Consider the following 16,717-nt stretch of genomic DNA (forward strand, 5'->3'; position numbering starts at 1 on the left):
GAACGAGCGCCGTTTGACTTTTTCAACGCAAAATTGGCTGGAATTGAGATCGGGTGCCATGTCACGTTTGGAGAGCCCCAGATGTGCCTAAACAGTGGAAACCCCCCACAAGTGACACCATTTTGGAAACTAGACCCACCAAGGAACTTATCTAGATGTGTGGTGAGAGCTTTGAACCCCCAAGGGCTTCACAGAAGTTTATAACGTACAACCGTACAATTAAAAAATATTTTTTCCACAAAAATGATCTTTTCACCGCCAATTTTTATTTTCCCAAATGAAACCGGACCCCAAAAGTTATCGTGCAATTTGTCCTGAGTACGCTGATACCCCATATGTGAGGGTAAACCACTATTTGGGCGCATAGCAGAGCTCGGAAGGGAAGCAGCGCCATTTTACTTTTTTGGCAGGAATTGAGATCAAACGCTATGTTGCGTTTGGAGAGCACCTGATGTGCCCAAACAGTGGAAACCCCCAATTCTAACTCCAACCCTAACCCCAACACACCCCTAACCCTAATCTCAGCCCTAGACCTTACCCTAATGGGAAAATGGAAATAAATACATTTTCTTTTAATTTTATTATTTTTCCCTAACTAAGGGGGTGATAAAGGGGGGTTTGATTTACTATTTATGGCGGGTTTTTATGTTTGGCAGCTGTCACATGCTAAAAGATGCTTTTTATTGTAAAAATAGTTTTTGCATCACCACATTTTTCGAGCTATAATTTTTCCGTATTTTGAACTACAGTCATTTGAGGTTTTATTTTTTGCGGGACGAGTTGACGTTTTTATTGGTACTATTTTCGGGCACCTGACATTTTTTGATTGCTTTTTATTCCGATTTTTGGGACACAGAATGAACAAAAGCCAAGCATTTCATGAATTTCTTTTGGGGGGTGCGTTTACACCGTTCCACGTGTGGTAAAATTGATAAGGCGGTTTTATTCTTCGGGTCAGTACGGTTACAGCGATACCTCATTTAGGTCTTTTTATGTTCTGTCGCTTTTATGCAATGAAAACCATTTTATATAAAAAATATTTTTGCATCGCTTTATTCTGCGAGCTATAACTTTTTAATTTTTTTGCTGATGATGCTGTATGGCAGCTCGTTTTTTGCGGGACAAGATGGCGTTTTCAGCGGTACTATGTTTATTCATATACGTCTTTTTGCCCTTTTTGTTCGGTATGCATTGTTTTTTTCTTTTTTTTTTCTTTTAAGGGGTTCAATAAAGGGGTTAACTAGTGTGATAGTTTTATAGGGCGGGTCGTTACGGATGCAGCAATACTAAATATGTGTACTTTTATTATTTTTTTTGTTTTTATTATTTAGAAAAAAAAGAATTTAATAGGGAATTTTATTTTTTTTTGTGATTTACATGTGTTTGTTTTTTTGTTTGTTTTTTTTTACTTTATTATATTGTCCCGGGGGGGACATCACTGTCTTTTGTCAGATCGCCGATCTGAGGCCGGAGTCACACTAGCGATTAAATCGGACGAATGCAATGCGATAAAAAATCGCATTGCATTTGTCCCAATGTTATTCTATGGGGCAGCTCCCATCATCCGTTTTTTTATCGGATCCGTTCCTCGGACCGAGACAATCGCAGCATGCTGCGATTGTCACCGATTTTCGGATCGGATTCGCAAATGCAAGTCTTTGGATGCGATTAAAAATCGCATTGAAAACGCACCACACGTGTGACTTGCGATTAAATCGCACGACTTCTCCTGGTCAACAGGAAATAGCAGGAGGCATGACCAGGAAGCTTTGGGATGCAAATTTCTCTTGCAGCATAAAAAAAAACCAGGAAGAACGCCTCCACGGAGTCCTCCATCATGTCCACGCCAGTCAATGTGGAAATGCTGATAGTTCTGATCCAGGAGAGGCCAGAACTATGGGACCAGAGAGATCCCCACTATGCTGACCGCACACGCAGGGAGGCAGCGTGGAGAAGAATCTGTGCCCAGATCTTCACTGGATATGCGGCAAAACCTCGTGAGGAGCGTGACCAAATTAGTAAGTGAAAGAATGTGTACACATAATCAAATCCCCAAATCTAATCTGCTCAATGTAAGTCCCAATATGTGTCATCATTGCTCAGATATCTGGACATAATTACTCCGCCATTTTTATCGTGTGCATATTGACAGCATCTAAATTACCACTCCCTGACTGGTGGCACCATGACTAATTTGCTTTACTAAAATTTGAAATATTTAGCTAATTGTTCTGCCACCAAATGCATTGCTCTCCTTGTTTTTTGGCCCGTATCTTAGCCACTATATAACTTTTATTTTTTGACTCCAAACATCATAGATGTTCGCATTATTACCACAGGTTTTTCTCCTTCGTCTCATTGGGGGACACAGAGCCTGTGGGTGTGTGCTACTGCCGTCTGGAGGCCGACACTAAGTATACAAAAAAACAAGTTCGCTCCGCCTCCGCCGCATACACCCTCGCCCCGATAGCGGGCGGAAACCAGTTTTTGCTTAGTGTCTGATGGAGGCACACGCAGTCTGGGTCTCCCCAGACTATATTTTTTTTTTTTTTTTTTTTTTTTAATTTTTTCTCGCTATGAAGAGGAGACAGGGGCGACGGACCCTATTGAAAGAGTCCGATCTCCCCCAAACATCAACGGGCGAGCACGCGCGAGTATCGCCTCTGTGTATCCTTTCCCGCACCGAGGGACATCTCTGGGACTTTTCCTCAGACATCTATTTTTTTCTTTTTTATTTTGAGAAGATATGACTGGGTAACGCATCCTATTGAAAGGATCCGATTTCCCCAAACCATCAACGGGCGACCACGTGCGAGTGTCCCTCCACGTTTCCTCTCCCGCGACGTGGGACATTATGCCAGACTTAGCCCTGTCCACCCCTAGGTAACGAAACCATGGGCTTGCACAGAGGCACAAGACTAGTCTGTGCGGCCCCACTGCTCCACCAATGCTAGACGGCGGTGCTGCGTGGCGGTGGACGGTCCCTCTCCTCGCCCAGACAAGGCGGATGGAGCTAGGGTGCCTGCACCGTCCGAAGACGGATTACCTCATGGGCAGCAAGGAGGTATGATTGGGCTGAGCCCCTGGGCAACGTGAGGAACCAGGCTAGGGAAAAATCAGCTGCACGACGAACGCTCCAGGTGCTGGAGCCGGCTTCCCCTCCTGCCCTCGGTATCAGCTGCAGCTCACTCCCTCCTTCCTCCAGGGCAGCGCGCCCATACCTGTGGCCAGTGGGTTCCCAGGCTGGGAAAGGAGTGCGCCTTAGGGGGGTAGCGACGAGCGGAGAAGCGCCAGGGTAGCGCGCCCGGCTCCAGCGGGCGGGCAGTGCCTAAATTTAGGGAATCCATGCAAAGAGAAGAGGTCGCACTCATCGAGATGAAAGTTTCACTGATTTATTGACATCATGAACATGTCAAGTCGGGGGAGTGACATAAGGAGCGCAAGAAAGGCTGACACGGTAACAGCGGTGCCGTCCGCTTTTTATCTTGAGTTTAGTGCCTAAATTTAGCCCGCGGCTTCGGCCTAGGCTGCGGGGAGAAGGCCCGCCCCCCGGCGTGACGTCAGATCCGGCGCCGCCCCCATGTCCACTGCGGGCGCTGGATAAAATTGAGGCCCCAGCTTCAGAATGGGGTAGGCCGCTGTCAGGAAAGCATCTCAGCCTACCCAGAGAGAGCAACAGCAGGAGCACGGGGAGACAGCAAGAGCCGGGTAAGTGTGACCCCGTCCCGGCCACACTAGGACAGGTTGTCCTCCTCCTCCTCATACCCTTGTATGCCTTAAAAAAAAAAAAAAAAGAGAGAGAGAGAAAATTGGCTGTTTCTGCAGTATGTCTAGAAAAGGGAAAAAGCACACTTTCCTTTATACAGCATGCGTTTCCTGTGGGGCTGTGTTCGTGCGAGCGCAGACTATTAAGTTATGTGAAGCCTGCAGTTTCGAACGCGCCCAGGAGCCGTCCCCTCCAACGGAGCCCAGGGGGTCGGATCCCCCGGAATGGGCGTTATCACTTTCTCGGTCTATGGCTTCACTTACGAAGGCGATCGAGACCCTTCAGGCCCCGGATAGGGGTAGAGACGACGGCTCACCGGTTTGGGAAGGTTCATCTACCTCACAGGAGCCGCCGGCCTGCAGGGGTCGCACTCTCTCTAAACAGACGTATAGGGAAAGATCCCATATGGCGTCTCCGGGCCCCTCCTGTGCTTTGGCATCCGTGAGTGCGGCGTCTTGCTCACCGTCACCATTGTCTGGGAGCGAGCAGAGTTCGGATGAGGACATGCAGGAATCCTTGGACCTGGATACCCCCGGGTGTCGGGAGACTGTAGACAGTCTCATTGAGGCTGTCAATCAGACTCTAGGTATTGAAGAAGATGTCTCCCTAACCGCAGGGCATAAAATATCTTTTAAAAAGGCCAGGCGACCACATAGGGTGTTTAGCACTCATCCAGAATTCAAGGACATGGTGCAACGGCACAGGGAGCGTCCAGAAAAGCGTTTTTCGGGACAAAAAACGCTAGAGACGAGATACCCGTTTGCACCAGAGCTCTGTAAGAGATGGGCGGAATCTCCGATTGTGGATGCCCCAGTGTCACGCCTGGCCTCAAGATCATTGTTGTCAGTGCCTAGTGGTTCTTCCATTAAGGACTCCACGGATCGGCTCATAGAAGGTTTAGCCCGCTCGGTGTATGAGGCATCGGGATCAGCGCTTTTTGCCGTCATTTGCGGCAACATGGGTGGTCAAGGCCATGATGTCATGGTCAGAGTCTTTGAATGGAGTCCTGCAAGATAAAGACTTGCCGATAGAGGTGTCTGAGATAGCAAAGCAGATCGCGATGGCGGGTGACTATCTAATTAATGCATCCTTGGATGCGGCTAATTGCGCGGCGCTAGCGGCGGCAAACGCTATCGCCATTAGGAGAGCCTTGTGGTTAAGGCTATGGCGGGCTGATTCAATTTCTAAAAAATCGTTAACATCCCTGCCATATCAGGGTAACCGGCTTTTTGGAGAGAAGTTAGACAAACTTATTTCGGATGCCACAGGGGGAAAGAGCACCTTTCTACCACAGCAGAAGAGTAGACCGCCTCTTCGTCAACCGCAGGCGCGCTTTCGAGCATTTCGCGCCCCAGGATGGGCAACAGCGGCCAGTTCTACCGCCCCAGCTCGCTACAACCAAGACAGAGAGCGCCAGGTCACGTATAGAGCCAACCCGCTGGGCAGGATGCGGGGCTGTCCACCCAGGTCAAGGGGAGCCAGGTCCCAGAGGCCCTCAGCAAAATGACTCGAGGCATCAGGTACCCGAGGACAGCAGAGTAGGCGGTCGTCTGCTCAGGTTCCGCCACGTCTGGGTCAAGGTGGCACACGACGCATGGGTGGCGGAATTAGTGTCATTCGGGTACAAGATAGAGTTTATCGGACACCCTCCAAAGCGATTTTTTTCGTTCCAGCTTCCCAAATCGGAATCCCGGGCAGAGGCGTTGCTAGGAGCCATCAGGATTCTTCAGTGCAACGGGGTCATTGTCCCGGTACCAGAGGACGAAGAGGCTCAAGGATTTTATTCCAACCTGTTCGCGGGCCCAAAGAAGGATGGAACAGTAAGACCGGTTCTGGACCTAAAGCTCCTAAACAGGTTCAGCAGAGTCAGGCACTTTCGGATGGAATCCCTCCGGTCAGTGATATCGGCCATGGAGCAGGGAGAATATTTGGCCTCAATCGATGTTCAAGATGCCTACCTGCACATCCCTATTTTTCCCCAGCATCAAAAGTTCCTTCGTTTTGCGATCAATGGCCGGCATTTCCAGTTTGTGGCTCTGCCGTTCGGGTTGGCCACGGCACCCAGGGTATTCACGAAGGTAATGGCGGTCGTTATGGCCATTCTTCATTCTCGGGGCATAGTAATAGTAGTGTTGCTGTACTTAGACGACCTTTTGGTAAAAGGGCCGTCCTTTCAAGCATGCGAGGAGAATGTCAGCATCACGCTGGATACCCTATCTCGCCTGGGATGGTTGGTCAATGGGAAGAAGTCATCTCTTACCCCAGCTCAGAGGATTCCATTCTTAGGGATGATTTTCGACACTTCCCGAGGGTTGGTAATTCTCCCTCAAGACAAGGCTCGAGTGCTCTGGCAGGGAGTTCGGAGTCTTCAGCAGCCAGGCCCTCACACGATTCGATTTGGGATGAGGGTTCTAGGGAGGATGGTAGCAGCAATAGAAGCAATTCCGTTTGCGCAATTTCGTCTTCGTCCCCTGCAGCACGCTCTTTTAGCAGCGTGGGACAGGAGTCCGTTCTCCCTAGATCATCAGTGCAGGTTGTCCTTTCAGGTCCGGCGGGCACTTCAATGGTGGACGCGCGACTCCTCTCTCCTTCAGGGGAAACCCTTTCCTCCAGATCAATGGTTGGCGGTCATAACCGACGCGAGTCTTCTCGGTTGGGGAGCAGTATTTCGTCATTACACGGCACAGGGGCAGTGGTCCCCCCAGCTTCCGATCAACTTGTTGGAGATTCGAGCTGTGCGGTTGGTGTTGCAGCATTTTCAGCACTGGCTAGCGGGTCGCCCAGTCCGGGTCCAGTCAGACAACGCCACGGCAGTGGCGTACGTGAATCACCAGGGAGGCACGCGCAGCAAGGCAGCCATGCGAGAGATAGAACATTACTCCGTTGGGCTGAGACGCACCACTCAGTAATCTCAGCGGTTCATATACCAGGTGTGGAAAATTGGGCAGCAGATTTCCTGAGTCGGCAGGGGGTCATGGCCAGAGAATGGTCCCTACACCCCGAGGTCTTCCAGCAGATTTGCCAACGGTGGGGAACTCCGGACGTGGATCTGATGGCCTCCAGGGAGAACGCCAAGGTGGGCAGGTTTGTTGCCCGGTCCCAGGACCCGCGAGCAATCGCAGTGGATGCTTTGGTTCTTCCATGGAGCCAGTTTCGGCTCCCATACCTGTTTCCCCCTCTGCCTCTTCTCCCGAGGGTAATCAGAAAGATCAAGATAGAGAGGGTCCCAGCAATTCTGCTGGCTCCAGACTGACCCCGTCGAGCTTGGTACGCAGATCTAGTACAGCTCCCCGCAGACGTGCCATGGCGTCTACCGGAATGGCCAGACTTACTGTCCCAGGGGCCGATCTACCACCCGAACTTAGGGGCCCTGTGTTTGATGGCATGGCCGTTGAATCCTGGGTTCTGACCCAGGCGGGGTTTGGACGTGAAGTGGTGGCAACAATAGTTAGCGCCCGGAAGCCGGCCTCGGTGAGGGTCTATCATAACACTTGGAAGGTTTTCTTTCTCTGGTGTCGAGAGCACGGGGTTGCGCCTTTGTCCTTCTCGGTTCCCAACATCCTGGCTTTTCTGCTGTCAGGCCTAGACGCAGGTTTGGCCCCGAGTTCCCTGAGGAGACAGATATTGGCCTTGTCTGTCCTTTTCCAGCGACAGATCGCTACCAATATGCAGGTCAAGACATTCATTCAGGGGGTCTCGCATTTGGTGCCCCCCTTTAGAGCTCCCTTAGACGCCTGGGACCTTAATCTGGTTCTGGGTGTCCTGCAGGAAGCTCCTTTTGAGCCGATGCAGGAAGTCGAATTGCCATACCTTACCAGGAAGGTCGTGTTTTTGGTAGCCATAACCTCTATTAGGCGGGTCTCGGAATTGGCAGCCCTATCCTGTAGAGTGCCGTTTCTGACCTTTTTTAAGGATAAGGTAGTCCTGAGACCACCGCCGCCGTTTCTGCCGAAGGTTGTGTCCTTGTTCCATATTAATGAGGACATTGTTTTGCCTTTGTTTTGTCCAGCCCCGGTACACAGAGTGGAGAAGGCACTCCACACGCTGGACCTAGTAAGGGCCCTCAGGAGGTATGTGTCGAGGACAGTACCTTTTCGCCAGACAGACTCGTTGTTTGTGATCCCCGAAGGGCGCAGGAAGGGGCTCGCAGCCTCACGGTCGACCATAGCCAGATGGATTCGCCTTACTGTTCAAGAGGCTTACCGTATTAGAGGCGCGCCGGTTCCAACTGGAATAACGGCGCACTCGACTCGGGCAGTGGGCGCCTCTTGGGCGCTTCGGCATCAGGCTTCTGCAGAGCAGGTATGCAAGGCGGCAACTTGGTCAAGCCTGCACACGTTCTCTAAGCATTACAATGTGCATACTCAGGCTTCGTCGGATGCGAGCCTGGGTAGGAAAATTCTCCGGGCAGCAGTGGCACACATTTAAACAGGTGGGCATGCGGTGTGGATTGGTGAGTTGCTCCCACCCAGGGACTGCTTTAGGACGTCCCACAGTCTCTGTGTCCCCCAATGAGACGAAGGAGAAACATGGATTTTTGTGAGTACCCACCGTAAAATCCTTTTCTCCGAGACGCTCATTGGGGGACACAGCACCCACCCTAATAGCCAGTTGGCTTTTGTTTATTTTAATTGGTGTAATTCTTTATTGTAGGGTGGTCCTTTTTTCAGACATATGATTTTCTGCGGTAAGGCTAATTCGCTTTCAGCTTCTCCTACTGCTTTTTGCACTAAACTGGTTTCCGCCCACTATCGGGGCGAGGGTGTATGCGGCAGAGGCGGAGCTAACTTGTTTTTTTGTATACTTAGTGTCGGCCTCCAGACGGCAGTAGCACACACCCACAGTCTCTGTGTCCCCCAATGAGCGTCTCGGAGAAAAGGATTTTACGGTGAGTACTCACAAAAATCCATGTTTCTAAATTTTGTTAGCAATTCTGTTGGTTAGAAGGTCCTTTGTAGTAGGCCTCAACCTTTCCCTTATTTTTTGGATTGGTGTGGAGCCAACAGGAATATCAATCATATCATTTCTAAAATGTGTGCCTAAGCATAGGTAAACCCTTGATTCCATAGCCATATGTGTGTTGTTACAAAATCCTGTGTTTTTGTTAACATTGTAGTGACTGATGTGACAAGGCGTTGGCGCAGCTGCAGGGACACGTATAGGAGGGAGAGACAGCTGAGGTCCCATAGTGGAGCGGCCGGAACCACCAAGAGAAAATGTGTACTTCGACCGCCTACATTTCCTTGCTCCTGTGATGTATCTGAGACCGTAAGTGCATGGTTTAATGTAGTACTTTGGATATTTTCTCTCCAAAATTTCATTTCTTATTTTTTACATTGTAGCACCGAGTCAAACCTCACAGAGAGGGAGACTGGTTCCGACTCTGAGGTGGTGATTGATCCTGAGTCGGATGTTGCTGCAGGGTCCGGCCCATCTGCAGGACTTCCAAGAGCCACATCACCACCACCAAGATCACCACCACCAGAATCTGTTAGCCAGGCAGCACAGCATGATGACCGTGGCAACAGTAGCAGCCCCACCATGCCACTGGATACCTCTCCTCAGCCTTCGGCCCTACCACGACGAGGCAGGCGCAGGAGAGAAGGAGCACCTTTGGGAACAAGAATGCAGGTGGACCGAGGTGTATTGGACTACTTGTCCACAGCTGCTCATGATGATGGGGAGGAGGCTTATGGGCGCAGTCTGGCGCTGTATTTGAGGGCAATTCCCCGTGGGTACAGGCTGCGTACGAGAGGGGCTCTCCAAATCTATTTGGATGCCAGCACACCCAATAATCCCCGCAGTGTGTTTCAGTTTCTTGAAAGGTGGCAGCTGTCAGATGAGAATCAAATCAACCATCAAGTTGACATCCATAATGTCAACCATCAAGTCAACCATCCTTGGAACGTGTTCCTCCTCCACGGGTGCCAACACCTCCGCCTTAGCCTGCACACATCCCCAATGTGGCTCCACAGGTCCAATATATGGGCCAGGGCGCACATGCCCAATATGGCCACTTTAACGTACCCAATGTTGGTGGGTGGCCACAACATGGGTATGTTAGACATGGATATATTGGGGGATATGGGCAATTAGGGCAGCCCTTCCAGGACTACCCACACCAATATCAAAATTACCCCTAACCAAACCCACAAATTGATCAGGGCAGGATGCAACATGGCACAGCCAGCTGCCAGCGCACAGGGGGACTGAAATGTGGCCCAGCAACCAAGGCCAAATGTCCAAACAGGCCCCCCACCTTCACCACCCCCAACCTACCATGACTTGTAGGTTTTCGTTTTTCACTTGATTTAATGTTTTGTGTTTTATACATGATGTTTCATTTTTGGTATGGAGTGTTAAATACTAATGTGCTGATAACATTAGGCCATATGCCATTACTATGGTTATTTGGTACGGCAATAACAAAAAAAAAAAGTAATAAACTTGTTAACATTCACAATGTGTGTGTGTGTGTGTGTGTTCATGTTCGTACATGTTCTGTAATGTGTTAGATAGATATAGTAAAAAGTACTGTTTATAAAAAGAAAACCAAAAGGCCAAGCAAACAATCTTTAGGAGAACACAACACAACCAAAGCACTACATAGATAAGGCATCATCTTGCCAGGGAGTAGCACCCTGAGGTGTTAGAAAATAAGTTGTAAACACATCACGTACTTTGAGTCCGGAAATTGGACGACGGGGTGGGTTTACATGTGTCCTAGGCCTAGACACATTAGCAGACTCCACTTCAGCATCATCAGGTGAGGGGCAGTCATGAATTCTTGTGAAGTTATGTAGGACAACACAGGCTTTAATAACTTCATTGACATTAGCTTCACTCAGCTGAATTGCGGACTGTAGGACCCTCCATTTGGCCGTAAGAATACCAAAGGCACACTCCACCAGTCGCCGAGCACGTGATAGGCGAAAGTTATATATTCTACGCCGGTGGTCAAGGGTTCGTCGTGGATATGGCCTCATGATATGTCTGCTCAATTGAAACGCCTCATCTGCTACAAGAACATAAGGCACTGGTTCCAGATTTGAGTTGGGAAGCTGAGGTGATGGTGGTAGGTCAAGCTCATTATTACGCAGCCGCCGACCCATAATGGAAGAATTGAAGACTCTGGAGTCTCCAGTTTTTCCATAGGCCCCAATATCTACAATTATAAACCTGTAGTGAGTGTCAACCAAAGCCAACAAAACTACAGAAAAATATTGTTTATAATTATAGAATTGGGACCCTGAGTTCGGCAGCTTACGCACACGGATGTGCTTCCCATCTAGGGCTCCAATACATTGTGGAAACTGGCACATGTCCTCAAATCCACGGGAGATACGCAACCAGTCAGGCATTTTGGGCTCCGGCATTACCACATGATGGAGTCTGGTCCAGATTTGGGAACATGTAGACCGTACTATGCCAGAGATTGTTGATTTCCCATTTAAAAATTCTAAATGCAGACCAGCATATGAAAGGCCAGTTGAAAGGAAGCTAAAATAATAATAAAAAAAAACATGAGTACACAGCCCAACAAACTACAGATACAGTTTGAAACACACTTAAAGTCGGGGAATTTTAAAGTAGGCATGATGAACCTTAAATTACATGCCATGGCTTGGTTCCGTAAGCCACAAGCATATAAATGCTTTGGGGAAATGTGGTGGAAATAATTTAAGAAAATAGGCCAATAAGAAATAAGGTTCAAGGTCTGTTAAATAAATATGCTGGTTCACACATCATCAACATATTGGTTTGAGACATACCGTAAGGTGAGGAGTAGACGCTCCTCTGCAGAAATAGCTTTGCGCATCCTCGTGTCCTGAAACATGATCCCAGGGTGCACAATCTCCAGCAAAATATCAAAGGTAGCAAGGCTCATCCGACAATATTGATAGAACTTCTCCGGATGGCTACGCAGAGATGTATAGAGACGGTGGAAATGGCCTTTAGATATCCTTTGGAGCAAAAGTGGATGGACCCACATTCGTCTACGCCTCCTTGGATCCACAATCACAGGGTATTGCTCCCCAAAATGTCGGGATATAACCCAATAGAAAAGAACACGCTCAGTGTTAAAAGTGAGCCTGTCTGTCATGTTTAGCACAAAGCAGAGCTAACCAAATGCAAGCACTGACTGTATGTTGGAGATCCCATAAATATAGGGCGGGATGATTTTTTTAAATGATTTTCAGGCCTAAAAACCGTTATTTGTCAATTTTGGAATAGTCAGAAAAAAAATCGCCAGACGGATGTCAAACAGATGGTTACATGCGATTAAAATCGGATGAATGACGAAAAATCGCATCAAAAACGGATCACTGGTCAAGAAACATTTGTGCGATTAGGGACCGTTAAAATCGGACCGATTTTTTTTATTCGTTGTGTGTGACTCCAGCCTGACACTTAGAACAGTGCTGTGTCAGATTGGCGATCTGACAGGCGCTGCTGCAGGCTTCCTCCTGCCTGCTCTCAGAAGGCAGTGAGATAGACGTCTCCCTGCAGGACCCCGAAGGCCCCCGCCGCCATATTGGATCCGGGGGCCTGCAGGGAGGAGGACTCTGAGCGACGCAGCACATCGCGTCGCTCTGGGGGTCGCAGGGAAGCACGGATGGAGCCCCCTCCCTGCGCGCTTCTCTTCTATGCCCCCGGTACACTGCGATCATGTGTGATCGCGTCACATGGACGGAATATTACGTCCAATGTAGGAAAGGGGTTAATAACAAAATTATTGAGGTGTCTTATCTGGTCTTGCTTAAAGCAGCCACTTTCATATCTATACTTGACAAATGGGCTGATTTAAAGTCCCCCTTTTTCAGAATAAACAGTCGTGTGCAAATAAGAATATTTTTCACCATTTTTTCCCTCTATTTCCAATATTCATTTCTATATGAACTTGTGAGTGAAAGTTAGTTATTCTGATACTTCAAATACTCCTTATTCAAACAAAATTAGGATCTCGTTTTATTTCAGATGTGTAGAATATATTTATTTTTTCAAGTAAAGCAATCCCACAAAAAATGTGTAACTTTTCAGTCATAAAACAGACCTTCATCAGACGGATGCTGTATAGTGATTGCTTCAGTAAGAGACAGCGCTGTATGAGCAGAATAAGGGAGTCCTGCCTGTGAGGAGCGCTCTTGAAATACATTCTGCGCATCTGAAAGATTACCAGACCCTAATTTTGTTAGATTAAGGAGTGGTATCCTATATGGGCACTATATATATATATATATATATATATATATATATATACTAGATTAAGGCCCGATGCTATCGCATCGAGAGGATAGTGACACACCTCTTGCCATGATAACCCTCAATACACACACACCTCAACATACACTCCTCTCACCTTTCACCATCTCCACTCACATCCACTCACTCTTTCACTCCACATACGACCCTTTCTCTCACTCCGTCTCTCATACTCACACTGTCATCGTCGCTGCTCCATGATCCCCGACATCTTCCGCCGGCGCCATCCTGGATCCCAACGTTGTCCACGCCGGCGACATGTTCTTGCGGCCATGCCATCTTGAGTATTCTGAAATCCTGCGAGTGGACATTAGTGGAGATAGTGAAAGGTGAGAGGAGTGTGTGTTGAGGAGTGGTGTGTTGAGGGTTAACATGGCAAGAGGTGTGCTGTGACGTCACCAGTTACAACTGGACGGAAGTTGTTACAACCTGGAAGCTGCTTAGCGCATTTATTATAGTAGATTAAGGCCCGATGCTATTGCATCGAGAGGATAGTGACACACCTCTTGCCATGTTAACCCTCAATACACACACACCTCAACACACCACACCGCCTCAACACACACTCCTCTCACCTTTCACCATCTCCACTCATGTCCACTCACTCTTTCACTCCACATACGACCCTTTCTCTCACTCCGTCTCTCATACTCACACCGTCATCGTCGCTGCTCCACGATCCCCGACATCTTCTTCCGCCGGCGCCATCCTGGATCCCGACATTGTCCACGCCGGCGACATGTTCTTGCGGCCATGCCATCTTGAGTATTCTGAAATCCTGCGAGTGGACATTAGTGGAGATAGTGAAAGGTGAGAGGAGTGTGTGTTGAGGGTTAACATGGCAAGAGGTGTGCTGTGACATCACCAGTTACAACTGGACGGAAGTTGTTACAACCTGGAAGCTGATTAGCGCATTTATTATAGTAGATTAAGGCCCGATGCTATCGCATCGGGAGGATAGTGACACACCTCTTGCCATGTGAACCCTCAACACACACTCCTCCTGAACACACCACACCGCCTCAACACACACTCCTCTCACCTTTCACCATCTCCACTCACGTCCACTTACTCTTTCACTCCACATACGACCTTTTCTCTCACTCCGTCTCTCATACTCACACGTCATCATCGCTGCTCCACATTCCCTGACATCTTCTTCCACCGGCGCCATCCTTGATCCCAACGTTGTCCACGCCAGCGACATGTTCTTGCGGCCACGCCATCTTGAGTATTCTCAAATCCTGCGAGTGGACATTAGTGGAGATAGTGAAAGGTGAGAGGAGTGTGTGTTGAGGAGTGGTGTGTTTTGGGTTAACATGGCAAGAGGTGTGCTGTGACGTCACCAGTTACAACTGGACGGAAGTTGTTACAACCTGGAAGCTGCTTAGCGCATTTATTATAGTAGATTAAGGCCCGATGCTATCGCATCGGGAGGATAGTGACACATCTCTTGCCATGTGAACCCTCAACACACACTCCTCCTGAACACACCACACCGCCTCAACACACACTCCTCTCACCTTTCACCATCTCCACTCACTCTTTCACTCCACATACGACCCTTTCTCTCACTCCGTCTCTCATACTCACACCGTCATCATCGCTGCTCCACGATCCCCGACATCTTCCACCGGCGCCATCCTAAATCCTGACGTTGTCCTCGCCGGCGACATGTTCTTGCGGCCACGCCATCTTGAGTATTCTAAAATCCTGCGACTGGACGTTAGTGGAGATAGTGAAAGGTGACAGGAGTGTGTGTTGAGGAGGAGTGGTGTGTTGAGGGTTAACATGGCAAGAGGTGTGCTGTGACATCACCAGTTACAACTGGACGAAAGTTGTTACAACCCGGAAGCTGCTTAGCGCATTTATTATAGTAGATAGATGTATCACACCTATGTTTTTATGTGGATAAGATATTTACATAGTGAGCCTCAAGAAGGACAGTATTACTGATGTATGTAAAGTGCTATTGAAATAATAGTACTCTATTAATAAATAAAAAATTATTATTACCTAAGTTATGTAGGTATGTGTTAGCTATGTAGTTGAAATCTACGTATGTTTGCCTAAATTTTTTTTGTTTTTGCCTTTTTTTTTTTAATCTATATATACCTATACCTATGTATATTTTTATGGATTTAAATATGTCTATGACATATATGTGAAAGAGATAATTAGTGTAAGATATATCTATCTCAAAATATTTATATATAACATATATCAAGCTATGTATAGAAGTCTTAGAAGTCTATTATCTATATCTATTTAGAATGTAACTATTATTTATATATCTATATATCTATCAATTCCAGGACCAACTTAAATAGTTTAAAGTAGGACATTTTTGTAAACGACATTTCTAGTGAAGATTTTTGGGCTATTAGGTAGCAATTGTCCTTGAAGTGGTGTATCCACCACTTTGACCCTAACGTTGCTGCGTTGCTTTACTCGGGAGAATGCAACATACAATTGTCCATGGGCAAATACAGGTTCGGGCAAAAAAATTCCAACTCGATTGAGGGTCTGTCCTTGGGATTTGTTAATGGTCATAGCAAAAGCAGGTTTTAGAGGAAACTGTCGACGTTTTAATTTAAAAGGTAACCCAGTTTCTGAAGGACACAAATCGATGCGTGGAATAAACACAATGTCTCCTTCAGCTGAGCCAGTAATCACTTTAGCCTGTATGATGTTGCGGAGTAAGGCAATGACAATGAGGCGAGTGCCATTGCAGAGACCTTTCTTGGTGTTTAGGTTTCTTAATAGCATCACAATGGTGCCAATTTTAAGTTTTAAGAGATGTGATGGCATTCCTGATGGTGTCAGAGAGTTTAAAAATTCAACTGGGTAGTTTTCACATTCCTCTGCCTCATCAGCATCGACAGAATCATCACTTGTATATACAGTATAATCACCACTAATGCGATCCATTACTTTACAGTTCAGAAAATCGACGTCATCATTTTTCGGACATAGTATAGCATGTGATGCAGCAGTGTCGAGGCTTTGTTGGTCATTAACATCAATGCAAATATGGTCTCCAAAGATCTCGGTTACTATAGAGCCAGTGCAAAGCATGTCTGGAGGAATTTCAATGACATTCTCTCCAAGGTTATGTTCATTAGACAGCTCACCATTTCCAAGTTTAAGCAACCAAGTGCTGTATTCAGGATCAGTGGAGCGCATGTTGTTGATTAGCGGTAGTCTGGTAAAATGTTGCCAATGTTCTGAATATTTAATGCAGGAATCTACAATGTCTATTCTTGTTCCATGAGCGATGACGGGAAGACATTGTCTGAAGTCTCCTCCAAGAACAATAACTTTACCTCCAAATGGTGTTTTATTTTTTTCAGCAACATTTGTTGTCATGATGTCACGTAGAAGTCTATCTATCACATTCAATGCATGTTTTTGGACCATAGTGCACTCATCAATAATAAAAAGTTTTGTACTCTGTAAATGTTTTCCTGCATTTGTATCGTTTTTAATCCTGGAAACAGATGTTTCGTTGATCGGAATAGGTATGCCATATAGAGAGTGGATTGTTCGGCCTCCTTGTATCAAGTTAGATGCTATTCCTGTAGTTGCTGCAGGTGACACAATTTCTCCTTGTCCTCTTAAATGATGTGTAAGTAGATGGTATAGGTAGGTCTTTCCACTGCCACCAGGTCCATCGAGAAAAAAGCA

This window comes from Dendrobates tinctorius, unplaced genomic scaffold (genome assembly GCF_039654945.1).
Source record: "Dendrobates tinctorius isolate UK_male_01 unplaced genomic scaffold, ASM3965494v1 ptg000030l, whole genome shotgun sequence".
Classification (NCBI taxonomy): Eukaryota; Metazoa; Chordata; class Amphibia; order Anura; family Dendrobatidae; genus Dendrobates; species Dendrobates tinctorius.